This window comes from Cyanistes caeruleus, chromosome 5 (assembly GCF_971803275.1).
Source record: "Cyanistes caeruleus chromosome 5, bCyaCae1.hap1.1, whole genome shotgun sequence".
In the NCBI taxonomy this organism is placed as follows: domain Eukaryota; kingdom Metazoa; phylum Chordata; class Aves; order Passeriformes; family Paridae; genus Cyanistes; species Cyanistes caeruleus.
Genome location: NC_141705.1, coordinates 218,960 through 233,819, shown reverse-complemented (window position 1 = coordinate 233,819; position 14,860 = coordinate 218,960). Strand labels below are relative to the sequence as shown.

At 39.6% G+C, this 14,860-nt stretch overlaps 1 long non-coding RNA gene across 1 annotated transcript; it reads right to left on the bottom strand.

The window, feature by feature from the left end:
• Positions 1-1,921: 1,921 nt before the first annotated feature.
• Positions 1,922-3,591, bottom strand: LOC147652824 (uncharacterized). The gene is made up of 2 exons (XR_015286544.1): positions 3,057-3,591; positions 1,922-2,340 (listed from the first exon to the last, which is right to left on the bottom strand). It is a non-coding gene; the product is annotated as an uncharacterized LOC147652824 (long non-coding RNA).
• Between the last annotated feature and the right edge of the window lie 11,269 nt (positions 3,592-14,860).

Sequence of the window (14,860 nt, the reverse complement as noted above, 5' to 3'; positions counted from 1 at the left end):
TAAATTGAACTATCCCTGCCTTTACATATCCATTAAATGGTGATCTTTACACAGTGTAAATTCTTTGTTTGGTATCTATAGTCTTGCATTTAAGAATTAGTTTAAGAATTACTAAGGTTCACTGAACTTTACACAGTTAGTCATGACATTGTATAATTATTTTCCCTCTGCCTTTCCCCTGCCAGATATTCTGATTTTACACACATTAAAAAACTCAAATAAGCCAGAAGTGTACACAAACTAAAAGGGGTAAATGGAATTTTGTTTGACCATCAGTACTTAGAGAGTTACCCACAAGATAACTCGGTCCTAGGACAAGGACCAGAATCCAATGATAGCCTAGAACTGGGATTAGTACTTTGATGGTGTATTCAGATTCTGAGGTTTGCCAGTAGAAAGCAAGATCAAGGTCTGCTTAAACCAACAAAGAGGTTTCATCCTTCAGAAGCACTTTGGATCTGTTTCTTTATTCTCTGTGAAGAAAGAACAAGCCCATTTCTTATTTTTTAAAAAAAAAAGAAAATAGGCTGTCTCTAAGCTGAACAAAATAGAGCAGTCCTCCACATTTAACAGCGAGAATTGGCTTGACAGAAAGACATCAAGGATTTTACTAACAAAGCAATAAAACCAAACAAACTGTGATAGCAAGCTGCAAGAAGCAGTAGGGCTAGAACTCCTACATTTTTTCCTGTAAGGTGCATATCAGCACTGTACAAGTATAAGGTCTGCAAGCTTGTTTGAATTATTTAAAACTAACTGAGCTTTCTTTCAGAAAGAACCTCACAAGAATCCAACAGAGAATCAGGGACAACATCACACAAATAGACTTGAGCTCCTTCCTGCTTACAGTTCTCAATATAGCTGCAGTATCAAACAGCAAACTAGACTTAAATAATATTCTTCTTATGGGGATTAAACAAAAGAGTAAGTATAATCAGCAAAATTGTAACTACCAGAGCAATTTTCCCATTCCAGCAACAAAGAGAGAAAGGCTGTAGAACAGACACTGGTTTCTTTCCTTCCAGGTTAAAAAACAACTAAAAAAAATGAAAAAAAACATGAATAATTCAGGATTTTACTTTCTTTATGTAAAAAAGGGCCCTGCCTGTAAATTCAAATGAGTCCCCCATTCACTGAAAAATCAACTCATTTACTTTCAGAACAGCAAATGGAGAAAATAATTTCTTTTCAGATGACTGCATTGTATGTCTGTTCTGCATCCTGTTGAACATGCAATTAAGAATTAACTGGCATAAACATCTCAGCCCCTACCCCAAAGGTATGAAAAGCCCTGGCAAGAGCCTTCTCCATCTCTAATTTTGCTTTTCTAAGTAAGCATTCTTGCATATACAAGATTGTCAAAAATTAGCACAACATATTAACAATAAATGAGGATAATTAGATCACATTCCAATACCACTTTTTGTAACTCCACTGAAAGGAAAGGAATAAATAGAGTGACAAGGTCTCTGATGCTTTTGTTGCCTAGTTCTATAAGGCCATTTACTCACTTTCAAACAGCTACCAAAAGTAAAATGAAACAGCATTGCTGATGAATCACTGCCTTAGTTCTAAATTTTTCCTGCAGCATTTTTTGGTATTGGGATAACATTGGGATGCACACAGGACCCAAGATAGCAGATTTTAGCAGCAGAGAAAGCCAGAGACAGTAATATTCTTACTTCCCTTGGTTGCAGCCACTACAGTTTAATCTTTTCTCTACAACATTTGAAAATATCTAGATTTTGGACAAAACCTGAGTTTATTTTCACAATCATGATTTTAATCTGGTTTGCAAGATTCTGTACTCACATGAACCTAGAGAGTCACTAAACATCTGAGACGGTATTTCAACTAGAGAATTCCTCGAGATAAATGTTTTGGCTAAGTCAAGTAAACAGCAAGTTGTAACAACAACCAATAGAATTCCCAAAGTTTTATTTGTTGTTTAAAACCAAAGAGAAGTAAAACTGTCTTTTGGCTGAGGATGGGGGCACCTGAAAGATCAAAGAATATTTTAATAAACAAAGATTAACATGCCCCCAGTGTGCCCCCATGCAAAGTGTTGCAGGAAGGGAGGAATGACAGGATTCCAGCCTATCTGTACCAAATGGCAGCTCCCCCAGGTGGGAAAGGCAGGCACTCCAAAACCCATTTCACAGTCAGGGTTTTATCTGCATCACACACTGCTCAGAAATACTTCCATTATAGATAAAGAGGAGGAAATGGTGGCTGCCCAGGAAAGCCTCAGAAATCTTCCTGCTGCAAACTCCCTGCAGCAATCCCCTTGTGAATCCTCTGCTTCTCACTGTCAAAGGCTAACAGCCTCCATCGTCTGAGCTGGACAGAAAGAAAGGCAACCAAAAATTACTGGCACATTAACAGAAAGAAGGAGTTCTAAATGCCCTAAAACACAAAGTGGGAGTGGAGGAGAGATAAAAAACATAAACTCCCTTATTCTGTTTCTATCATTTCTCTTTGTGCATTGCTTAAAAGAAAAAAAGTCCTGTAGAAACACGCATGGATATTTTTTTCCTGCCAAGACACCAGGCAGTCTCCAGAGCATAGAGGGACTGTTATTCCATTTCAGCAGTAGAGAGAAACAAAGAGGCCATCTGCTTCTGGATTTGAGTCACTGAGCTCCGGGAGCTGCAGTGAGTCATATGTTCCCTACATTTGCTGTGGGGTGTCACGGTAATGATTCCTGTCTGTCATTTTTCACTTTACCTCATGACTCCGTAGGATGAACTGTGCTTACCTCAGCATGGGTAAGTGCATATTTATATGGCAGGCAAGGGAATAGCATTGCAATTTTTGCTTTTCCCCTCACTCCAATAGAAAGCAGACTTCCATTCACATGGCAACCTGTTAGAACATCTCTACTAAATGAAGACAGCAGCTACTATAGGCACATCAGCCAGCCCAAAGCAAAAGAGAAAATCCAGCCTACAAGGACACAGTCAATTTATACACCCACCCTCAAGAAAGGTGTAATGCCTAATTAATATTCAGTTGTTTTCTTACATATTTCAAAGTATAAGTGATGTCATACTTACCTTTAGGCATAAATTCATGATTGTCCTGTGCCTTTTTAGCCTCATAACTGCTGAGGATGTTGGTAGTCACATCTTCACTGTAGCTCAGGGCCTTGCATGAGTTCATTTTTCCACTGATACAGGTTCAAGGTATTTTCTAGCATCATGTTGTTACTTGCCCTGTACAGAAAGCCTTAGAAGCAGCACATGGACAGTGCCTGGCAGAAGCCACAGCAATGGTTAACTCCTTCAGCAGTTCAATATGCTGGCATTGTCAGACTTCTCTCAGCCCCTAACATTGTCATCTTGGATTGCCCAGAGCAAAGTTTCTTATCTTAAAGTATGTGCTCTGGCATAAGTGTTCTGCAGAAAAAAAAGGAGCTTCAGGTACTAAAGCCTAGAGCCTAGAGCCGGATTTTGACAAAGGGAAAACATTTAAAGCAAGTCTCAGTGATCAGCAGCAGACAATGACTCTGTTAGCTCCCAGTCCTGAGGCTGACCAGGTTTATCAGAAAGAAAGCAGAGCGGAGCAGAGCAGAGCCGGAAAGAAAGGATTGGTTTTTCTCACACTAACTATGCTTGCTTTTATCCAAAAGAGTTGTGAAATTGCTGTATCAGAGAAGAAAACACCAGGGCAAAGTTAGAGAAACATAAGAAAAATCAGTTTAGTTACTGAAGGACACAATCTCATATTTCAGGAGAAGAAAAGGCCTTCTGGGTCACATAGCTCATATGCCTAGACAGCAGGACGGTTGCTGCATGGTCTCTAATGCGTTTTCATTGATTTTTCTCTTTTTTTAATAGTCCAGAGAGACAGCATCTCATCACACCACCCATGATAAATTCCTCTTTGTCCACTTAATTTACTGCAGAGCTGGAAACATTTTCTTTGTGTCTGCAAACTTTAAAATTTTGAAATTATTTAAGCTCCTTTCTCTTCTGGTCACTGGTTTATAAACTGAAAACAGAGTTTCTTAGTCACCTACAGTCAACAGTTAACCCAGTACAATGATGACACAACTATTTGTAAAAATGGTACAAGAAGTAAAAATAGAAGGGGTGTCATTATCGGATTCAAGTCATCTCATCAGGCAGTAGGACACCAAGTTTTCACCCGTAAGCAACCAGGTTAAGATTCGGTGTGACCTTTAGATGACCATGCATTAAATAATTGCTGCATACAGACATAAATCAGATTTTACAATCCATCAGATTTTGAAATCAACTGTTATTAACAAATAAAAAAGCACAGAAAATGGTAACATGCACAAGGTCTACAATAGAGAGGAACGAAAAAGAATAAGAAAAGCAAATAACACTAAATTATTCAATTATAATTATTAATATATAATTAATAATATATTAAATTATATAATTATTGAGTTATTTAAGTATAAACTTACAATCAGACTATGCATTCATCACATCAGACTAAGCTTTTCTAACCTCCAATATAAAAATCTTTGCCTCTAACTATTAAGTCAGGAGACACTGTCTCCATACTTTTGAAAAGTTTTCTGCCATTCCAGTAGCATAGTTCCCAAATAGAATTACAGGAATCTTCAAAGATTAAATATTTGTGGATCCAGATCTCCAACATCACAGCAAATATAGAAGGACTTTATTCAAAAGTCTACAAGAATTGGGAAAAAAAACCACCAACATAAAACCAAATCAACACACACACACTTGTTGGTGTGAACCTCTTGTATTTCAGCATGCAAGTCATTTTGGCTTTTTAATTGCCCATTCACATGAGAAACTTTTACCCAGTTCTGAGAACACAGCCTACTTCTGTGTGCAGGCTTCAGGAAATACTGCAGTTGGCATGTTTGTAGCCCCCAGTGCAAAGTGTTCTTCTCTGCTGACTGAAATTAATACCATAAACTTTTTTCCTTCTTCCTACATTATTCAAATATCATAATTGAAAGCTTAGAAAACCTGGCATGCCATTAGACTCAGACACAATAAACGATGAGCCAAAATGGTTTTGAGACATAATCCTCCAAAGGCAATTATTCCACATAGAACCCCACAGTCCAAATTTCAGAATTAATTACTTTTGTCATTTGTGACAGGCATTATGAACCTGAATGAATTATATTAGGAATATTTGTAAACAGAGCAATGGCTTGAAGAAAGTAATTCCTTTTTTTAGAATTTGCCATGCATTTTGGATGCTGAAACATAGAATGTGGTTGGGGAACTAAGCTAAATTTACCAAGGAAATTCATTGTATAATATTCTGTCCATGGATGAACATCTTTAAATTATTGGCTTGTATCATGAGAACAGGGACCTTTCTGGCTGACAGCAGGAGCATCATCACTCTCTTAAGAAAAGGACCACCCCAAGGAGTTAATTCCCTGTTTCCCAAGGGCAGGCAGGTGTTCAGCCATCTCCAGGAGAGCAAGGCCCTGGTAACAGAGACTGGGGAAGACAAATGTCATCACTTCAAATGTCCTCCCTTCCTCCTTCATCCCCCAGCTGATACGCTGAGCGTGATGCCACGTGCTCTGGAATGTTCCTTTGGTCACTTGGGGTCACCTGTCCTGGCTGTGTCCCCTCCCTGGCACCCCCAACCCCCTCACCAGTGTAGATCACAAAAAGCAGAGACGGCCTTGGCTCTGTGAAAGCCCCACTCAGCAACACAAAAACATCTCTGTGTTATTAGCCCAGTGTTCAGTACAAATCCAAAACACAGCCTCAGACCAGCCACCATGAACAAAACTAACTGAACCCTGGCTGAAACCAGCACACCTACCTTCTGCAACAATGACAAAGTTCCTGCATGTCAAAAAGCTCCTAGTGGGTTGTTTATTTGTATTAAACAAAGTATTATCATACAAAGTCAATGAGGATTTTTTGAAGTGTTTGGTTTTGGTATTATAGAAAAACCTTGTGATTTTTTTTTACTCAGTTCACTCCTTTTAACATATAGAGAACATTTTCAAGGTGCTTTTATTCTGCTCTGGAACACTTCAAGGATTTCACAAAGTATTTTAAGATCTTTGTATAAGAAAGGTTGGGATTTTTCCACAGAAAATAAACAAAAAAAAATCCATTCAGTATGCAAGATCTTTTTGAAGGGAAAAGGTAAAGATGTAGTTACAGCATATACACATTCACAAATCAGTCTGGAATCCACCTTCAAGTTCTCACAGAATGCATGCTGGCTGACTTTTTATGATTTGATGTGTAAGGATCAAATCAATGTTTGGACAAGGTATGGGGTTTTTTGAGCTTGAAAGATGAAATGGTACACCAGGACAAACAGATATCTACACATAAACCTCTAAGCCCTCCACATAGCTATGAAGAACTAGAGGAAAAAGGACACCTAGAGGGAAAAAGTGTGACTGAGCTTGCAAACAAAGCTGGGAGTGAAAGATGCTAACAGAGTCAGGCTGCCTTCTCTCTCAGTCACTGAGGATGAAAATCAATGTCTATTCATCTGGTTTCTCTGTGCAGAAAGTAGAAAGCTGTTCATCTCATGAATACACTTTTTATCAGGCAGCAAGTACAGCAGCCGAGGAAACTGCAGAGAAGTACACAGATTCTGTAAATTAGAGCAAGTCTTGCTTTGTGAGCCTGGAAGCACCACAACGAAGTGTATATCTCTCAAATCAGAAACCTTTTCCCAATGTTTTCTTCTCCAAAGTTGAGCCATTAATCCCTGGCTGCTGTCAGAAAGATTCTCTCTGATTTGTTATGGTTTGCTTTTGCAATATTTTACAAGCAGCTACCTGAGAGCCCATTGAGCAGCCTTACTCAGCAAGATTGTCAAGTACCAAAGATCAACTTCTGCTCTCTCAACAGCAGGAGTTAATTATCTTGCCTGTGCCTCAGTGACAAGAAACACATAAGTAAAACAGGACAGAAAAATTTTAAAAGATACATATAAATACACCTCAGTGTTGGCTCTCAGTCCTAGTAGCTTCTTTCACAGCTGCTAACTTTGTCTTTAAAACATGAAACAACTACTCAACCATTCAAATTGTAATTCACATCCATTTGTATCCATATAACAAGGAATTATCCATGTGTTGAAATGTCCAGAGTCCAGACTTGTATTCCAGGGCATTGCTGCTGCTTCAGACTATAGCCATAAATGATCATTCTCACCTATTGGATCCACCTTCAAATTAGGATTTGGGAATTTTTTTTTTCCATGAAGAAAGTAAAGGCCCCACCAGCTGCACCCATCTACTGAACACTGCATTAGTAAATATACACCTATTTACCCAATTGTTTACAGTTATTTGTACACCACTAACTTGGCAGAGTTTGAGTAAATCCGTGCTCAAGCACCTGTCTTACACTGTTAAGGAGGAGCATTTTGTTTCTCACGAGCTATTCAGAGGAGCACACACCGTGGTCAGAGAGGTGGTGAGCACTCCTGGGAGCCATCATCAGTTAGCAAACCATCACCACTGCCATGAACTTTGGAAACAACAAACGAAAAACAACACCAGAACAGCTTATTTGCCAGCTCTCTAATGCACACCTGGCGTGAGTCTGCCATGGCTTCTGTAAAACTGTTTGGATCAATTCTGCTGTTGGCTGCTCTTGTTTGTGTTTTCATATTAAGCAGTAAAGAAAGATCGGCGTTCTCCCAGCTCATACTTTCACTAATTTCCTTCAATGTGTGACCTTTATACTTCCTACCCAAGGACACAGACAGTAGCAGAAATATTCAAAATCAGGTACTTGAACTATTTCCTTTCTCTGCTACTTCAAGCACTGTGCTCAAAAAATTAACTTTTTCGATTAAATCAAGGAATCGTCTCCACATCAGATGAACACATATGTATGAAGAGGTAATTTTCTTAATTAATCATTAAGAAATTAATCATTAAGAAAATGACCATCAAGAAGCTCTTCAAAAGGATGCATTGCACTTTGATTTGTACGTTTCATGTGCACTCAGTTTCACTATTTTATTGCCATAATCAATAATTTAATTTCTTCTTCAAATGTAAATATCTCAGAGCACGGGGTCGGGGGGGGAAGAAATATGCATCATCAAAGTAATATTTAAGCAGACAAGAGTTATAGGTACGTATTGTATTGTTTAATATTGTCTTTAATTTGCTTATTTAATGTTCTTTCAGTTTCTCCTGGTTAGGACACAGGCCAAAATGCAACAGCTCGAATTCTAAATTTTTCACTTTCTAATGAGTACTATTTTCTAATTAAATATCTTTTAAAAACATAAACATTTTTTATGGAATATATTCATTCTCTAAATATAGAGATCTGGGTGAAAAAAGATCTCTCTGAATCAGTAGAAGCTCAATTGCGTCTCTTCAGATGACACAGACTAGCAGGATAATCAACCAACTAGTAGTAGATTTATTACTGCTAAATAAAAAAAATCCAAAAATCCTATTTTATTCTCTTGCATATGCTCTGTCTCGTCACTCTGGTACACCATTAAGGTTCATCAGGCTTAAAGCAGCTAGGAGAATTACAGTTCTTAAGACTGTATCTGCATTCTGTAACTATGCATTGAACTGGATCCTATAAATTCTTCTTAATTTCTAATTTCATTATCCTTGGGGGAGTCTATTTTTACAAATTCCAAGAAGTATGGCCGCCTACCTGACCAAAGTGGCCCATTTATCCAGATATATTACCCAGAGCTTAGACTTCAGATTTTTCATTGAGTTAAAAGGGGCTTGAAATGCTCCAGCCACCTTCAGGTTCCACAATTACTTTTTCAGTGCAGGGTTAGAAACCTGCCAGGCAAAAGGGAATAAATTCCAAACAGACAGAAGCCTTTCACAGTCCAGAATTACATAATTCAGTTTTACTGTGCTTTCATGCCAGTAATATCTCCTCTTGGAAATAGGATGTCAGACTTGCTGATTAACTAGTCTTTGTTGTCATGACAAGCTACAGACTTAATTTTTAACTCTGATTCTGAGCTAAACAGTATTATGCTTTACACAAATATATCTACCTTTAGATTTCAAATGCAATTATCATCTTGCTTATGTAGGCTGCTTGCTTTTCTCTATTTAGCCTACAGCTCCTGCCAGTGGAATCTCTCATTTTTACATGGCTTTCAAGATTATACTTACTTTGTATAGTCGCTGACTGTCCATTTGTACTTCACCTATCTGCATATCCACAAACACCCATTTTATAATGTGTGTGTGTGTATATATATGTATATATATATATATATTCTTATATAAGAAAAGGTAACATTAAAACAAAATGCACTTTTGCTAGGCTGACACCTCACCTTTCCATTCATTTTTGCAGCCATTCTCTGCCCCACCATCAGGGTCAGGCACCGTGTGGGGTGAAGAACAGGGTGTGACCTGGGGGTGTGAGAGTCACTGGCCTTTCTGTTAACCCAGAAACACATTGTGCTGGGCTGTTTGCTGTCTAAGTGCTATCAACCTTGAAGGCATCTCTTGTTCTATTGGAACATTGGGAGGTGTCAAAAAAAGTAAATCATCCAATACCTATCACTACAAAACCATGACACAGTCACCAAGCTTCTCTATTTTGGATGCTCGGAAAGCAGATAAAAACTGAAAAGGTTTATTACATGGAAACTTTGAGAAAACACACTGAGGCACAACTGCATTCACTTAGCAAAGAAAACACCAGAAATTCTGGATACAAACTATTAATATAAGGCTAAAGTAAAAGCCAGGAACATAACAGGAAGTCCAGCTCAAGCAAGTGCCAAATTACGCTTGTTTTTAATTCTACTGCCCATTCACAATTTTGTGAAGTGTTATTTATCTACCGATTGCCTTCCTTGGTTAGACCAAGTTAACTTTATTGATGTCAGATTCAGGCAGCTCACTGTTACTATTTATCTTTAATAGGTTTGATGCAACACATTTTTATTGCTGAGATAAGTATTGATTAAAGCCTCTGCTTTTGCTCATTTTGATTGCTTCGTGTAATTAGAAAGTCTAAAAACCCTTTTTACTTCTTTTTACTTCTGCATGAAGTACAAAAAACATTTTACATTTGCATGTGCATCTTAACAAATTGAATATGCTTTGAAAAACACCTGCCCTTGAGGCGAAGAACAGAAAATAAACGAGAAGGCACAAAAAATAAAGATGCTATAAAGTGAAGGAGCATGGCGTGTTCAAGGTCAGGGCAGAATAGAAGTCAAATCTAACCTGTGCTGCCTAATGGAACCAGGCGAAGTTTATACCATTTATGAGGACATATTTCTGATATTTTAAATTTGAAATTTTTTTAAGCAATGCAGAAATTCCCAGAACTCTATGATGTGGGTGGGCAGTCACAAAGCTACGCCAAAGTAGTCAAGGGTTTATCCAAGGGCAGAAACACAACCACAGAAAGACAGCAGCAAAGTCTGGGCCAGGCTCTCAGACAGGCAGAGGAGATTTGCCCTGACAGACCAGACAATTCATGTGTGTGAGCCAACATCCCATCAGCAGCAGCTTCCAACTCTTGTGGACTTAGCTGTGACTGTAAATAAAAGGAATGCCGGGTGTTATTTTTTCCCATAGCTTCCAAAAAACTAAAAACCAGATTTGCCACAGATAAAATCTCATTTGCTGGATATCCTTCCAGGCGACACCGTAACAACATTTACTGACATTTGAATTTATGGAATTGCTGATAAGACTAAATTACAGGTGTGAAGAAGAAAACTTCAAAACACATTCTGTGAGTAGATGCAGAGTATATTTTCAAATAAAGTATTTTTATTCCTGAAAAGCTCTTTAATTAATTTTTTAAAATGTGAGGAATCAAGTTTGGAAAGCACCAAGCAGGCCTGTTTTCCTTCTCGCGCCTAGGGCAGGATGCATTACTCATTTACTGTGTTGTACTGTGTTTTCTAGCCCTGTCTCACTTTAAACACATCTTCAAAGACATGAAGCATCCCACGCTTCCCATGGGAAACTACTCCAAAATACAACAGAGGTTTATTTCTGACATTTAATATTATCTCTTCTCCTCAGCTTCATCCCATTACACTCAATATGTCACCTTCTAACAGAGTTTGAAAATAAGTAGACATGTTTTTTTCTGAAATCTTGTTTAAGTTTTGAGCACTGTCATCCATATTCTGAGAAAAACATGTTGTGCCACCCCAAGCCTATGCTGACTTATTTCTCAAATGCCACCTCCAAAGCCACACAGCCTGACTTACAGTCACCTTCCTCTCTCAAGGAGCTCCAGGGAAAAAGGAAATTAACAGCTTCTATTCCTACAGCTGAAGCTGGAAAAGGTTATAGAAGTACAGTCACAGTCAAAACATTTCTCCATAGCCCTTCATCAACCCCACAGAAACTGACCTATTAGACACCTCTGCTGATCCAAAAGAGCAGAGGACAACTTAGTGTCTATTTCTCACATGCAAATGGATATCCTGGCTTTTTCCAAAGGAAACCTGATATATCCTGTATCCTATAACATAGATTCATTTGATGGTGGGGTCCAATCTTAATAATAAAAGAATTATTTCAATGAAGCAAAGGTGAAAGTGGTGAGATCTGCTGCATAGCAATAACTGAGGCTCCCCGCTCCCTGCATGCAGAGCTGCTCTATATTGTACCACCATAAACAGCAAAAATTCTGCTTTCCACGTCTGATGGACAAGAGAATGGTATCACTGCCTCCAGATTGAAAGTACAAAAAGATCAGAAGCTACAAGAAGAATTGCAATGATATGAGAATATACTTATTATTTGCTAATTATATACCTGCTACTAATTACATATATATATACATGTACATACACAGACATACATACATATATACATATATTTACATATACATATGCATCATATAGGTTTAGGTTTAGGTATAGGTATACATATAACATATAACATATATACATATACATATTACATATATAACATATACCGTATACATATACCGTATACATATACCATATACATATACATACACATACACATACACATACACATACACACACAAGAAGCTAATCCACCATGCCAACAGCTAATCCAAAATGCCACCTTTACAGCAGCAAGTGGACTCTGGGATACCTTTCTGCTCTGTGAAAACACTCGAGGAAACAGAAACAGAAACAATAAACTCTTTAATATGCAACTCTTGCATAAACTCCTGATGTGCCACAGGGGGGACCCACATGCTTCTGCTCTATTTCTTTGGTAACTGCATACCTTAAAGGGGATTTGAAAGCGCTTCAGCACAACAAAGGCTGCTCTAAAGGACCCTAGAGCAAAATGCAACATTTAATTACAAAACTACAAACCCGTCAGAAAAATTGACAACAGTTTTTGAGGGCTGACCAGCCCGTATATAACCTGATCCAAAGCAAAAAAATCCCTGTATTGTTGTTCATGGAGCAATGAACAACATTGAACAGAACAGTGTCAATCAGAACTTGCATAAGGGGTGTAGGCTTTGATCTTACTTTCCCTTATGGAACCTATTTCCAATTAATACGTCTTTCCCACAGTGAAAATAATCTGATGAGATCTATAAAAAGGTTTTCTATGTCCAAAATTTAGCCTTTTAAATTTTGTCAGCACTACCACTGAGATCAGAAAAAGTTCAAAATGTATGACTGAAAGTTTTCTGTCAACAAGACTGAAAAACTGAGTTTTCAGGGTGACATCAAAGGAAGAGAAAACTGACAAAATTAAGACCTTTTAAGAAACTTTCAATGACCCTGTTGCCTGAGTTTCCCACTGGATTTATCCTTCAATATTATTTATTTTTCCAAAAGGTCAACACAGAGCCTAGCAGCAGCAGTAACCTCCTATGACACACAAAATAATGGTGCAATCAGGAATTCTTTCAAGACCTGCAGCCTAATCACATGTGTGGTTTCAAAGGAAAGAGTGCAATTCAATTAGCTACAGGTACCAAACAGAGGTGTGGGGTTTTAAGACTGTGATAGCATGGTAGCAGGAATAAGACCTTTCTTATATGGAAGGAGATGGAAAAGGACACTGTTTAAAAAAACACTCATAAGTACTTTGAGCGATCAAGCTCTAAGTGACTGTGGTATTTGAAAGCTTGATCATAGCTATCCCTTCAGATATTCTGGAAAATCTTTGAGGCCTGATTATGGGTTGTGATGTATTTATCTGAAATACACTGTTCAGACATTTAGTACTGATAAAATAAAATAAAAGTCATACCATGTAATGAAAACAGTACTGAAGAAGAAGACTGCAAAATCATCAGAGACAAGCATATGCTGCTGCAAAAGACTGAGAAAGTTCTCAAAGGTAAAAAAACCCTGGGAGCTGAACATGATGGGAAGTTTCCTGGGAATTCTGAAGCATTTGGTGTGTCCTAAATGTTAGGTTTGATTTAATGCAAATTTCCCATGATTGTGTGTTCAGAGTTGCTGGTTTAGGAATGACCAAGTCTGGATTTGGATTTGTGGCACCTAGCATTCCTTGTGTCAGCTTTAGGTCTGGATTGGTGGGAATTGTCTGAGAAAAGAAAAGGCAATTTAAATACACAGCTCCGTTCTCAGAGAAACTATCAGGATGGGAGAAAAGAGTCTGTGAAACTGCTGGGAACACCCGGAGTGAGGGAATAAGCAGCCCACCCCTCACACTTGAACTGGCACTAGCCGCAGGGTGGGCAGTGATGTTAATGAGATCTCAGAACAGCCCCAGGTGTGGGCAGTTATGGTAAAGAATGGGTGGGTCCTGGCCGGGGCTATTTTAGGGGGAGGGTTTTTCCTCACTCCGCTTGAGCACGGAGCAGTTGGAGCAGAGGGATTTTTGGTGAGTTCCCTGGGGGTATCTCATGGACCGATACCGGGAGCATCTCATAGGATCTGGGAGAACAGCTGGATACACCTGGACATGGAGCATTGTTTAAAGCAGCATCTGAGCAAGTAAGCCAGTGCGGGTTCGCAGGGATTTGCAAAAGGGATTTTCCCTTTTGATTTCATTTTGTCGTTTGCTCCCCAATTCCCCCCGGAAGAAATGGGTATTATGAGGACAAAAGGGGGGCATAAATTGAGGGAAGAAACTCCTGTTATTATCTATTTTTACACTGGGGGGAGTCCACCTATGATTTTAAGGGTACTGATTGGAGGAAAACCTGCCTTTTCCAGGGTGTTAGGGGTATCAGTGAACAGTGAATCCCCATGTTCCATTTTAAATGGAAGGGGGGAAATATTGTTGCTATTTTATGGGTTTGACTTGAGGGGAACCCCCCCACACTTTCCATCATCCTGAGGTTTAAATTGAGGAGGAAGCCTTATAGTCACTACTTTTTAAGGGTCTGATTGAGTGTTCTCCTTTTCCTATCCTTTGAGAGATTTCAATCAAGGGAAAAACAACTTTTTACTTTTAGGGGATTAAATTGAAGGGGGGGAGCACTCATTTATTTGCCATCGTATTGGTTTAAGAAGGCACGAACACCCCCCCCCGTTGCCTCAGTTTCCGGGGTTCAATTGACAGAAACACCGGCTTTTCCAGCATTAGGCGGGGTCACATGGAGCCGTGGCGCTGCTTTTGAGAGCGATTCTGACCCCTAACAGCCCTGCACGGCAGCGCTTCTGGCATTCCCTGGGGAATTTGGCGGCTGGGCAGCCCCCGAGGAGTGACAGAGCCGTGCTGAGGCCGGGCGGGCAGGCGGGAGCCGCGGCGCGGAGCTGTGTCTGTCCCGGCTGCTCTGTCCGCTCCGGGCGCGGGGCTCGGGCACCGCCGGGGCCCCTTCGGGCCGGTCCCGGTGCCGCTGGGCGGGCCGGGCTCTCCCGGGGCCGGAGCTGCCCCCGCCCGCCGGAGGAGCCGCTTTCCGGCCGGGAGCGCGGGGCCGCCCCCGGGTGCCGAGTGCCGCCGCTGCCGGGGCTC